At 49.5% G+C, this 14,109-nt stretch overlaps 1 protein-coding gene across 1 annotated transcript in view; it reads right to left on the bottom strand.

The window, feature by feature from the left end:
• Nucleotides 1-7,159, bottom strand: part of Syt12 (synaptotagmin 12) — a 41,934-nt gene extending 34,775 nt beyond the window's left edge. The window contains exon 1 of the mRNA XM_008822870.2: nt 6,913-7,159. The gene's annotated coding sequence lies outside the window, so the exon portion shown is untranslated. The remainder of the gene's footprint in view (nt 1-6,912) is intronic.
• Between the last annotated feature and the right edge of the window lie 6,950 nt (nt 7,160-14,109).

Genomic DNA, 14,109 nt, shown 5'->3' with positions numbered 1-14,109 from the left:
TTTATTTTTATTTTATGTGTATGCATGTATTGCCTACATGTAGGTAAGTGCACCCGTGTCATACAATGCCCGCAGAGGACAGAAGAGGCTGTTGGATCCCCTGGAACTGGAGTTACGGCAGCTACAGTCATTAGCTGCCATATGGGTGCTGGGATTTGAACCCAGGTCTTCTTCAAGAACAGTGTTCTTAACCGCTGAGCCATCTCTCCAGACCCATGTTTTAAATTTTTTGTGTTTATTTATTTTGTAGGTGAGAGCACATGCCCCAGTCTGAGTGCCACAGTGCCAGTATGGTGCCTTTGCTGACTGACCCATCCTGCTGGATGCCTGTTGTTTTTTGAGGCAGAGTCATATGCTGGCCTCAAATTCACTATGTAGCTGGGGATGACCTTGAACTTCTGATCCTTCTGCCTCTACCTTCTGACTGCTGGGATCATAGGCACGTACTACCACACTGAGTTTTATTTGGTGCTAGGGAGTGAACCCAGGACTTTAAGCATACAAGGCAAGCATTCTACCAACTGAACTAGAACCCCAGCACTAATTAATTTTTGAGACAGGGTCTGGGTATGTTGCCCTGGCTGGCCATCAACTGCTAGGCTCAAGTGATCCCCTGTTTAGCTTCCTCAATAGCTGGGACTACAGGCACATACCAGCATGCCCAATTTGTTGTTTTTATTGTTGTTATTGTGTGTGTGTGTGTGTATATGTGTGTGTGTGTGTGTGTGTGTGTGTGTGTGTGTGTGTGTGTGTGTTTGATGGGGTCGCTCTAGTCCCAGCCCGCCTGGAAGTCACTATGTGGACCAGGCTGCATCTTGAGGGCTGGGACTAAAGGCACACACCATGCCCACTGTAGTTTGTTCACATATTTTTTTTTTTTTTTTTTTGAGACAGGGTCTCCCTGTAGCCCCAGCTATCCTGGAACTTACTATGTAGAGCATGCTGCCCTTGAACTCACGGAGATCCACTTGCCTCTGCCTCTCGAGTGCTGGGACTAAAGGCGTGCACTACCATGTCTGGCAGTTTGTTAACTTTAAAAAAGTTTACATGTATGAGTCTTTTGCCTGCATGCACGTACACCACATCCATGCAATGTCCATGGAAACCAGAAGAGGGCGTCGGGTCCCTTGGAACTGGAATTACAGATAGTTGTCAGCCACCATATGGGTTCTGGGAACTAAACTCTGGTGTTCTGCAATGACAGCAAATGCTCTTAACCACTGAGCTATTCTCCAGCCCTTGTTGACCTTTTTTTTTTTTAATGTGTATGAGTGTTATGCCTGCATGTATGTAAAAGTACCCATGTTGTACAATACCTGGGGAGGACTGAAGTGGATGTCACATTCCCTGGAACTGGAGTTATAGATGGCTGTTAGGTGCCATGTGGGTTCTGGGATTCAAACTTGTATCTTCTGCAAGAGCAACCAGTGCTCTTAACCACTGAGCCATCTTTGCAGCCCACGCCCACCCCCCCAACCTTGTTGACTTTTCAGTGTTGCAATCAATTCATAAAAATGTCGACATGGTTCAAGCATTGCTGACTTTAGCTCACCAACCCTTTCAAGACTTCCGCAGTTTCTCTGTGGGATCAGGGTCCAGTGAGAGGGTGAGGCTGGGATACTTAGGCAGTTTTAGGACTCTTGGGGTTCTTTCCAGCCTATGGCTCTGGAGTCAAAAAGCTAGTCCAGGGGCTGGAGAGATGGCTCAGTGGTTAAGAGCACCGACTGCTCTTGCAGAGGATCCGAGTTCGATTCCCAGCACCCACATGGCGGCCACGAACCGTCCTTAACTCCAGTTCCGGGGAATCTGAAGCCCTCTTCTGGCATTGGACTACACAGGTACAACTCAGATATATGCAGGCAATACACTCATACACATAAAATAATAAATAAAATATTTTAAAAATAATAGTAATAAATTAAAAAAAAAAAGCTAGTCCAGCACACATGGGGGGTCCATAAGCCCTAAGATACAGGGTGGATGAGGGTGTATAGCTGGTTCCTGGTTCCTGGCTCTCCTGATGCTGCTCCCACAATGATGAGATGGGAGTTGTCATGGTGATGGGAGGCAGGCAGTGCTAAGACAGAAAGGCTTCACCCATCCTAGCTTGGGCTTAAGGCAATGGTAATAGCCAAGCTCACTGGGTACTGCTTAAGCACTAAGTGCGTTCTAAGCATCTATACATATATGCATTTAACTCTCTTAACAAGCCCTTGAGGTAGGCACCATGATCATGTCTGGTTCATAGACCAGAGTGCTATGGGCTTAATTTGCCACACAGCTTATAAGTGTTCACCCCAGGCTGCCTGGCTCAAAGCTCCTAACCACAGTATCTTACCCCAGGTGGGCATAGGTTTCAAAAAGTTGCCTAAGATAGATTTGAAATGGCCCTCTGTACAGGCCTAGTTCCTGATAGAAGAGGGTCTGGACATACTAAACACAATGTGTAAACACACACACATTCCAGTTTGCCTCAGCTGTCTAGGATTCTGATAATGCTTACAGGGTTCTTTCCTGCACATCTGGCACAAGCTGGCAACAGAAAGAGGAAAAGCCAAGCAAGGCACACCGAGAGATACAGTGTGTGCTGTGTGTGGTACCAGCAGAACCACAGGCTGTATCAGGCCTCTGGCATCTGGAGGAGGGGAGTGGGGCATCTAAGGCCAGTCCAGCTCAGACTCTAGACTCCCAAACACCTACTTTCCAACCCTCTCCTCATTTTGCCATGGGAACTGTCAAATCTGGGAAGGTGTGGATGACTGCTGGGCACATCCCCAGATAAGAGCTTCCAGCTGTACCCTGCAGCAAAGGGCACATCTTCCTGGGTATAGGGAGGAGGAAATGGGCCGGTGTGGAGGATCCTGTTGGGGACAGCCTGATCCCCAGGTTTACAGTCAGCTCTGAATCCCAGATCTGTGCCCTCTCTGACTCATGGCCTCAGACAATTTTCTTAGTTTCTTTCTCTGAGCTTCAGTTGTTCCGTCTATAAAAAGGGCTTATGGGGCTAGAGAGATGTCTCAGTGGTTAAGAACACTGGCTGCTCTTGCAGAGGACCTGGTTTCAATGCTTGGCACCCACATGGGGGCTAGTAACTGTCTGTAACTCCAGTTCCAGGGGCTCTGATACCCTCTTCTGCCCTTGGTGGGCATTGCACGACACGGGTGCACTTGCACACATGCAGATAATATACTCATACCCATAAAATAAAAAATAAATAAAATATTTAAAAAGGGCTTCTGACTGAGCTGGGGATGTAGCTCAATTATTAGAGTGCTAACTAGCACACAAGAAGACCTGGATCTGAGCCCCAGCACTGAATAAAACTGGGCACAGTGGCACACAACTGTAGTCTTAGCATTCAGAAGGTGGAGGCAGGAGGATCAGAGGTTCAAGGTCAATCTTGGATACATAACAAGTTTGAAGCCAGGCTAAGCTCATAAAATAAGGGCTCAAAACTACCCTGTGGGGGTAAGGAAGAATGAGAGAGCTTGGCAAATATTAGCTGCTGTGGTTACTGGCCTGTTCATGGTACAGAAAGAGGCTCCTGGCTCCCAGTCTGAGCAGCAGAATCCTGTGAGCAGTACCATCAACCTGCAGATGTGTTTTGTTTAGATTTAAGTGAATCTCTGTGTGTGTGTGTGTGTGTGTGTGTGTGTGTATGTGTAGTACAGATGTTTCATTCTGAGTGTGTGTGTGTGTGTGTGTGTGTGTGTGTGTGTGTGTGTGTAGTACAGATGTTTCATTCTGAGAGAGCTGAGAGCTGTCCATCTTGCTTTTTTAGATAGTGTCTCTCACTGTCCTGGGGCTCACAGATTAGCTAGGCTGGCTGGCCAGTCCACCCTAGGAACTGCTTGTCTTTGCCTCTTTACATGCCCAGCTCTTCATGTTGGTGCTGGGGATTAATGTTGGGTCTTCAAGTTTGCTCAGCAAGCCCTATACCTATTGAGCTATCGCCCCCACCCGGGTCCCAAATGGGTTTCTTTTGTTTGTTTATTTGTTTGTGGGTTCTTGTTGTTATTTGGTTGGTTGGTTGGTTGGGTTTTTTTTTTGTTGCTTTTTGTTTTTTTTTTGAGACAAGGTCTCACTATGTAGCCTTGGCTAGCCTGAAACTCACTATGTAGACCATGTTGATCTCAAATTTACAGGGCTCCATCTGTCTCTGCTTCCCACGTGCTGGGATTAAAGGTGTGTGCCACTATGCTTGGCTATAAAATATATTTTTTAAATTAAGAAATTTTTTATTTTAATATGGAATTCAGAAAAAAGGGGTGATGGGGGACATAAGTCAGTGGTAGAGTGCTTGCCTAGTATGTGTGAGGTCCTGGGTTCCATCCCCAGTACTAGAATGAAGGAAAGGAGGGAAGAAAAGCCTCGGGGAGGTTGTGCTTCTCTTGACAGTCATAAATTACAGTGGGTCTGGGGTCTGTACTGCACCCTCCCTGCCCCCAACGATGGTAGGTATTCCACAATGACTATGTAAAGGCATTTGCTCCTGGGTTCACCTGCCCCACTCATCTTTCCATTCATTTTCAGAATCTGCAGTCCACTAAAGGATCACCATTCACATAAGCCTGATAAACTGCATTTGGGATGAGCTCAGAGAGGCTCAGGCAGGTTAAGCAACTTCCCTAAACCCAGCAGTGGTGGCCCTGTCCAGTGCCTCACCCCTTAGCAGCCTCAGCCCCCTGCCCAGAACTTCCTGTGATCTTTCCCATTACTCCCAAGATGTGCTGCGGCAAATCCTGTAATAATCTCCACTTTGTGCAGGAGGATAGAGAGGCCCAGACAAGGCACTGAATTGACCCAACGTTGCTCAACCACTCACTGCATGGGGAGCGGACACTGGGCCAGGTCTGGCTCTGCAGCAAGCATCCGTCTTAGTGACTTTAAGTCACTATCCTTGATACCCCTTTACTCCATCTCACCCCAAGTGACACCAATTGGCATCCCGGAGGTCTGTCAGGCAGAGGGGATGTGGCTTGGCTAGAGCTAGGATGCTGATGTGGCATTTGAAGGCCAGGGCAGCCAGTAACCAGAGCTAGCTGGCATTTCTGACACACAGCAGGGGCCGGCTGGGGCTGCTCCCGGCACTCATCTAAGCTAAGACTATGCATCCTCCTCCCACACCTCGCCCTACCTAACCTATGGTTAGCCTCAGTCTACACTGCATGGAGCTTGCTCACTGAAAACAGTCCCTGCTTCCCAGTCCTGTGCAATGGCGCCCTCCTAGTCATACCTCCCCCTTGCTGCCTTCATGTGGGCACACTATGTGCTAAGTGCTTAACACCAAGCCTGGTGCATAGTTGGTACCCACCACAGACCTGGTGACTGAATGGATTACTGGATCCTCATTTCACAGATGAGAAAGATAGGGACACATACCCTAATATGGCAATTCTGGACTCTGTGCCAAAGAATGATGGCTCTGGGCCTGGGCTCTGGGCCACCATGCTGATTGCTGACCAGGCCTAGCTGGAGCTGGGTATAAGGTAGGTGGGAAGAGCTACCACCTTGCTGTACTGGACTTGTTAGCGAAATAGCTTTCCAGGAATTCTGAGCCTAGACTAAGGGGCCTTTTATCTGCGCTCCATTTCACCCCGTCTTCTTGCTCAATGTCCCAATATGCCCAGGGAGGTGTTGTTGGCACCCTTCATCCCCACCTTGACACCAGCAGATAATAAGAAGGATGGGGTGGGGGTGGTACGAGGGAGTTTCAATCTTCTGGGCTGAGTTTCTTCCAGACCTTTAGATTTGAAAACCTTTGCAAGTGCCTCCCTCCCCCACAACACATTCTGAGATAACCACATCCTGGCGCCATCCCCCGAACACCCGCAGAAGCCACAGTGCAGACTGGCTGGGGGCGGGTGGCAGCTGACATTGGGCACCTACTGTGTGTCCAGCATCTTACTAGGGACTTGCCTTGTGTTAGCTCAGGAGATCCTCCCTGGTGCCCTGGGGATGGAAAGAGGTGGCTGGGACTCCTGTTCTGCTAAGTTCAGGAAGTGACTTACCCAGAGTCACCCAGGTCCAGGTTTGGACCTCAGGATGGAAGCCCTCACTGTTCTGGGATGCTTGGGAAAGGTTCCAGATTGCAGAGTGGGGAGTGGGGACACAAGGGGTGGCTGACTATTGTCCTGGCCCTTCTTGGGACAGGTTATGTTAACTGGGGTGGGTCTCCGTTCTTTTCAGTGCCTTGGTTTCCCTTTTCTCATAGAGACTAGGACTGATGCTCTCCAAGCCTGGCAACCGGACTTGACAGTCCAGTGTGTGGTTTACCAGGCTCTTCCCACAGATGTGGCCTCACCGACTGGGAGGGCCATGGTCCCTTGGCAGCACCATGCCCACCAGGGAGGCAGGCTCAAGGCTCCTTGGCCCTCAGGTGAGGCTCGCCGTCCCCATTGCTCAACCCCAGTCTACAGCCTTGAGGAAACTGAAGGTCCCCCCCTTGGGCTCCTCCCGCAGCCCCAGGTCTCCTGAAGATGGGATCCGATATGCCGCTTTGATGCTGACAGTTCCCTGCAGACCCTCACACCACTCAGGGTATCTGGGGACTGGAAGTTGGCGGGGACTGACCAGGGAACCCCAAGGGGACGTGAGGCTGGGGCAGAGGCAGTGAAGACAGCCAGGGTGCTGAGTGTGCAAGTGAGGGGTGTGTGTGCCGTGCAGGCTCGGGGAGGCGTGTAAATAGCGGGGTGCACACGCGCGGGCCGGTCAAGGCGATGCGCAGTGCGCGGAGTGGCCGGGGCGGGGAAGGGCGCCGGGTGCGCGGTGCCTGGTGTGGGTGTGCAAGCGCTGCGCGGGGGTGCAGGCGCGCGGAGTGTATGTGGGGGCCCCGGGTTCGGGGACTGCATGCGTCCACGCGGAAGATGCGTGTGCCGGCCGCGCTCGGGGTGAGTCGCGGTGCGTACTCACCCTGGGTTCCGCCGAGGGGCCGCGGGTCCGACTGCAGGCTCCACTCGGGTCCGCTGCTCCCGGGGCCGGCCTCCCACAGTTTGCACGCGCCCACGCGGAGCCACGCACCCCTGCAGTGGCCTACCGGGAAGTGCCGCGCGGGTCGGGGGCTTCGCAGAGCCGGGCGGCCGACTGGAGCCGCGCCGCAGTCCCGCAAGCTCCCAAGAGCCCGCCGCGCGCTCCCTCGCGTCCGCCCGCCCGCCCCGCTTCTTCTTTAATTTAAAGTGACAACCCCGAGCGCTCTCTGCACTCCCCGAAGCGGAGCAACGCTGCTGCATCCGAGTCGGAGATCCCCAAGCGCGCGGCCCGGACACGCGTGGGGTGGAGAGCCGTATGCTCACCAGGGCCCGGGAGAGGCGGTTGCACAGCACGCTGCCAGCAGGCCTGGTTCTTGCCCTGCCTCCCTTTGCGCCCCCCCCCCCCGCCCCCCCGCCTCAGTTTCTTTATCTGTAAAATGGATTCAAGGGAACCACAGAAAAGCAGCCCAGCAGGCAACACAGCGGGCAGTGTCCCCTCCTACAAATGGATAATCACCCCCTTCTATGTCTGACCTGTGACTCTGGTTTATACCAGCACTGGTCGCTTGCGGCATCATCTCAAGTAATCCCCTCAATGACCTCATCCATGGCCACTCCATCCATTTTTTTTTTTTAAATTTTACATAAGGAAACAGGCTTAAGGTCAGAGCCAGAATTTGAACCCAGGTCTGTGTGACTGCAAAGCCTTTCTGTTTTCTTTCTTTCTTTCTTTCTTTCTTTCTTTCTTTCTTTCTTTTATTTATTTTTTATTTTTTTGTCTTTTTTGAGATAGGGTCTCCCTGTAGCCCCAGCTGTCCTGGAACTCGCTATAACCTTTTAAAGGGTCGCTTTCCTTTCCCAGAGGAATCAATGAATCATTCAGGAGATATTTATGACGCTCTTACCCAGGCTCTCGGCACAGTGCCAGGCGTGGGCGAGCTACCATCTTCCCGGAACAGGGTACAGGTCCCTCGCTGCCGGGGCAGTCTGACAGGGAGACAGGGCACACTTTAGAAAGGGCAGGGGGGCGGGAGTCTAGGCCTCAGGGAGGATCTGGGGTCGGTTGCGGAAGAGGGTGAGAATCCCAGAAAAGGGCCAGTGTGAGAGGCCATGGTGCTTGCTGGGTCGTGGGGACTCCCCTCCCAGCTGAGGCTAGGACTGTGCATTTGTGGAGAACCAACAGACATCCTCGGTTCAGAAGACAGGACCCTGGAGAGCTGACCAAAGGGCGGCTGCAACTTCACCCTCACCTATAGGGGATGCCATGATTCCCACTGCATTTCCTGGACTTGGAATAGAAAAGAGAAAAAGGACATTAGTTATATCTTGAGGCTGGGTATGAAGCCGTGGGCTTTTGGTGCAATTTCCCATTCAACTTAAACTTCATGGTTGATTGCAACTTTGGTAAGACTGAGCTCCTTTTCTATGAGAGCTCTGAGGCCTGAGGATGACAAGGTTACCCCTTTGAGAGGGAGAGGGGCATCAGGCACACCCTCTGTGTAAAAGTGCATCTCAGAAGAGCTTCTGTAAGAGGAAACAAGGACAAAATTGAAGCTGGTTCACTTCTGGTATAACTTACCCAAGGGGGTGGGGGATGGGGGGCTTGCTGCATGACCCAGAACGACCTTGACATGAATCTTGTCAATTTCACGTTTCAAACCCTTCAGTAACCACAAACACATCCACATATGCACCAAGATAACACCGGAAATGTTGACAGAAGCTCTGAACTGGAGACCACAAAAGCCCAGCAAGCACTTGCATGTTCATGTATGGGATCGCGAAGGACTGTGCTGCAGAGAACCTAAACCACAACCACTGATGAAAGCCCAGGGATGGCAAAACATAAGGTTGAATGAAAGAACACGTGGCTGTATCTTTCCATTTATAGAATCACAAACAGGCAAAACTATTCTATGATGTTAGAGGCCAAGATGGCGGTTCCCATGGAGTGACTCAAAGGGACTTGAGGAGGGTGTTTAAAGTTTGGATGTTGTTTATGTGTCCCGAAGGTTCACATGGTGCTGATCTCCCAATACATTCCATGACATTGCACACTTATGATTCCTTCATGTTTGTTATGCTCCAATACAATTTATAAATCAACCTAAGTGGCTAAAGGCTGCACTGGGAAACAGAAGCCAAGCTCCTCCTGTGGTCCACAGACCCTGGTGAGCTGGCCCTGCTGGCCTTTCTCACCAGTCATGCCACCATTGCCCTCACACCCACCAAGCTTCCACTTCCTGTGCCTTCTGGCATACTGACACCTGCCAAGCCATTTTCTGCCTCAGGAATCTGCCTGGAAAGTGTTTTCCCTGTTCTCACTGAGACTGTGTCCTCCGTCTTCTATGCATCACCATGAAAAAGACAAAACAGTTCTTCAGAGAAGCTCTCCTGCCTGCCCTGCCTAGAAGAGCCATCTGCCCACTAATGTCTCCTACAGTGTGCTTGCCCACCTTCCATCCCCCTCCCTCCCTCTCTCCCCCTCCCTCTCTCTCTCCCTCTCTCTCCTTCCCTCTCTTTCTCCCTCTCTTCTTCCTTCCTTCCTTTTTTTCTCCTTTTCCTCCTCCTTAAAATTTTGTTTTCTTTTGTTTTTTCATTTGAGATGGGGTTTCCCTGTAGTCCCAGCTGGCCTGGAACTAGCTATTATATAATAAGACTGTCCTGAACTCACAGAGATTCACCTGCCTCTGCCTTCTGAATGCTGAGGTTAAAAAGCATGCACCACCACACCCTGCTGCAAAAATGATTTTTAAATATTTTGTTTATCATTTTTATTTTCTGTGTATGAGTATATTGCCTGAATGTATATAAGTGTACCCCTGTCATACAATGCCCAGGGAGGTGAGAAGAAGGCATTAGATCCCCTGGAACTAGAGCCACAGATGGTTGTCAGCTGCTGTGTGGATGCTGGGACTCAAACCCAGGTGCTCTGCAAGAGCAGTCAGTGTTCTTGAAGGCTGAACTATTGCTCCTGACCCTAAAATTTTTTTAAGACTTATTTTTATGTGTATGAGTGTAAGTATGTATACCACATGTGTGCAATGCCCACAGAGACCAGAAAAGGGCATCAGATCCCCTGGAACTGGAGTCACAGATGGTTGTGACCTGGATGTGGGTACTGAGAACCGAACCATGGTCCTTTGCAAGAGCAGCCAGTGTTTTTAACCACTGAGCTATTCCTCTAGTTCCCCTTTTTATTTTTAAATTTTATAAACAATTTTAAATAATATTTTATTTATTTATTTATTTTTATTTTATGTGTATGAGTGTATTGGCTGCATGTATGTGAGTGCACCCATGTCATGCAATGCTGCGAATGTCAGAAGAGGGCTTCAGATTCCCCTGGAACTGGAGTTAAGGACGGTTTGTAGCCACCATGTGGGTGCTGGGAAATCGAACCCAGGTCTGTGGTGGTTTGAATGAACATGTCCCCCATAGGCTCCAAGTGTTTGGACATTTTGTCCCCAGATGATGGTGCTGTTTTGGGAGGTTTTAGAAAGTGTGGCTATCCTGGAGGAAGCATGTCACTGGGAGTGGGCTTAGAGAGTTCTTAAGCCTTGCCAGATCTCCAGTCACTCTCTTGCTTCCTGTGCCTGCATGATGATGTGAGAGTTTCACTTCTGCTGCTCCTGCTCCAGTTACCTCCAGCCATCATGCCTGGCATGATGGACTGTAATTCCCCTGGAACCGTAAGTCAAATAAAACCCTTCCTTCTATAAATTGCTTGGGTCAGTGTTTCTATCACAGGAACAGAAAAGTGACTAATACACTCTGCAAGAGCAGTCAGTGCTCTTAACCGCTGAGCCATCTCTCCAGCCCCTATTTTTAAATTTTAATTAAATTAAGTTTTTGAAAACAAGCTGGTGTAAAACTTTTAGTAGACCACTCTGGCCTGAAACTGGAGGAAATCCTCCTGCCTCAGTTTCCCAAGTGCTGGAATTACAAGTGTAAGCTACCACATCTGGCTTGTTATTTCTCTTTCACATACCAGCTCTATTCTGTTCCAGAGTCCCTATGCTCTCTGTCTGTTTCTCTGTCTCTCTCTCTTTCTCTCTTTCTCTTTTTCACACCAATGAACTATATTTGCAAAAGATGTTTATGTTAGCATTAGATATGAGTATCAAAACTCAGGAAACTTGCAGAATATTTCTTGGATGAGTTACCATGCAGCTAGTTTTTAAAAATCATGGGCTAGAGAGATGGGTCAGTGGTTAAGAGCACTGGCTGCTCTTGCAGAGGACCCCAAGTTTAATTCCCAGCACCCACATGGCAGCTAACAACAGTAGCTCCAGTTCTGGGGGATCCGATGCCCTCTACTGACCTCCACAGGCATTGCACAACATGGGTGAACTTACATACATGCAGGCAGTACACTCAGTACACACAACATAAAATAAAAATATAAATTAAAAAAAAATTTAATTTATATAGTATTTGACTCTGTGTTTTCTAACTCATTACTTCATGTAATTGTTGTAACACTTGGCTGTCCAGGAAAGTGTACACCCTAGCCCTGGCCCTGTGGAGCCCATAGTCTTGTCTTCAGATCTTGAGCTCATTTATTCCTGAGATGGCCTTTAATTTACAGTAAGTCACAGAAAGCATTTGGAAGCCCTGGCAGGTGTCACCTGCAGGGCTCTAGGCAGCCAGTTAGCACAGAGCCAGAAGAAGCCTGGCGAGACAGAGGGGCATGAGCTCAGTGTTGGGCATAGAGCCCAGGGAGAGATGGGGGGGGCTGAGGGTTAACAGGCACAGGCACTGCGGGCTGGACCCTTCAGCTCCAGTCCCAAGTCCACTGTCTGTCCACTGTCCACCTCTGGGCTCCAGTCTGTCAGACCTGGAGCCTGGACTTGGCTAGACAGCTACTCCAGAGGTCCTGCCACCACCTCCCCCCTCCTCCAGGGGGCTTGGGATAGAGTCAGCACAGGCAATTCCTCCGTGGAGTAAAGAACAAAGGGGCCTGGGGAGATAGCTCAGTGGGCTTGCCAAGCAAGCATAAAGACCTGAATTAGATCCCTAGAACCCACATCAAAAAGCTGGATGGGGCTAGATGGCTCAGTGGTTAAGAGCACTGGCTGCTCTTGCAAAGGTCCTAGGGTTCAGTTCCCAGAACCTACTTTGCAGCTAACAACCATCCATAACCCCATTTCCAGGGGATCTGACACCCTCTTCTGACCTCTGTGGGCATTGCATGACATGGGTACACATATATGCAGGCAAAACATTCATATACATAAAATAAAAATTTTAAAACTTGGAGGGCTGGAGAGATGGCTCAGCAGTTAAGAGCACTGGCTGCTCTTGCCGAGGACCCAGGTTTGGTTCCCAGCACCCACGTGGTGGCCAACAACCGTCTGTAACTCCAGTTCCAGGGGATTGGATGCCGTCCTTCTGACCTCCACAAGCATTGCACAACATGGGTGCACTTATATAACATACATACAGGCAAAACACTCATCCACATAAGATTAAAATAAATATCTAAAAAAAAATAAACAAGGGAAGATCCCCTAATATTCTGTTCCCCTTCTTTTTGTAGCCAGAAGGGGGCAAAATACTTTTCTCTAAATATCTCGGTAAGTTAGGAACGCCTAATTTAGGAATACTTAATAAAAGTATTTCTAATACTTTTCCCATTTTCCCCCACCTGTTACTCTGCCTCTCACCCAGCATCACCATGCCTCCAGCCACATGCTTGAAGCCACAGCCAAGATTCTTCCTGCCCGCCCCCCCACTGTTCCCTCCTGGACATTGACATCTTTTTCCCAGAGGATGTAAACTCCTCTTCATCCTTCAAAACTCTGTGCTGTGAAGCCTTCCATAATTGCTCCTGCACTCCAGTCACTCCCTCCTCCTACAGTGCTTGGACCCTCCCACTAGCAAAGTCACAATACATTGTCTCTTCTGGAATTAATCCATTCAGTGCTACTCTTATTGAATGCTAGGTGTTTGGAGAGCTAATGTCTTGTTTTGTTCAACTCCAGGTGCTTCAGGCCCAGCACATAGCCAGGGTGTGGTCAGAATTTAAAGATCAAGAACCCACATATATGAAGTCCTTCTATGCCAAGCACATTTCTGACTCATTTAATCCTCCCAACACCCTCATGACAAGGTTGCCTTTAACAGTCCCTACTTACATATTTAGAAACAGAAGCACAGAAGGATTAAGAAGCCTGGCCGAGAACAAATACCAGCAGGTGGCCGAGGTGGGATTCAAACCAATAATGATAGTAATAATGAGTAAGGAGCTGGTGAATAAACAGACCAGGAAAGGAGCTAAAAGGAGAAAATGCAAGGAGAGGGCGGGTGAGATGGCTCAGTGGGTACTTGCCACCAAGCCTACCGACCTGACTTAGATCCCTGGAACCCACATGGTAGAAAGGGAGAACGGACCCTTGGGAGAACGGACCCTTGCAAGTTGTCCTCTGACTTCCACATGCACACCATGGCATTTGTGCGCACACACACACACACACCCCAAATAGTATAAAAATCCCAGAAAAATTCAATGAGCCAGAACTTCCTCAGAATGGGAGAAAAGGAAGTGTCCTCCCTCAGGAATGAGGAGGAAAAAGCCCTCGGTCCAAGCCCAGTCTTTTAATAAAGATGTGCTCTTCCTTCTCACCTTCCTACGCTCTCCTATTAGTGCCGCCCACTCAGGAATTGAGAACTCTCTGTATAAAAAATAGCAAACCCAGAGTAACTTGAAGGGAGCACTGCGAAGAATGCCCCACCCAGCTGTGGGAGGTGGCTCTAGGGTCCCACAGATCCTGGTGGTGGGGGCAGTTCCCTGGAAGACACAGGGCAGTGCGTCTTGGCCTCTGGGGTCCCTTCTGTCTCCTACTCACTGGGCCACATCTGCCTCTCCATCACCCCAGGTTTTGACTGCAGCCTGCCTGTCTCTATCCCACTCTCGCACTCAGCAGTGTACCCCGTTTCTTGTTCCTTCTTTGCACCCACTTCATTTGCTTTCTGGGCGTTCTAGTTCGCTTCCTATTGCTATAAAAACACCCTGACCAAAAGCAATTCGGAACGGGAAGGGTTTATTTCAGCTTACAACTCCCAGGTCACAATCCATCACTGACAGAAGTCAGGGCAGGAACTCAAGGCAGGGACTCGAGGCAAGAGCTGAAGCAGA

The sequence above is a fragment of the Nannospalax galili genome, unplaced genomic scaffold (assembly GCF_000622305.1).
Source record: "Nannospalax galili isolate Female #2095 unplaced genomic scaffold, S.galili_v1.0 scaffold89, whole genome shotgun sequence".
In the NCBI taxonomy this organism is placed as follows: domain Eukaryota; kingdom Metazoa; phylum Chordata; class Mammalia; order Rodentia; family Spalacidae; genus Nannospalax; species Nannospalax galili.
This window is presented reverse-complemented; position numbering and strand designations above follow the sequence as displayed.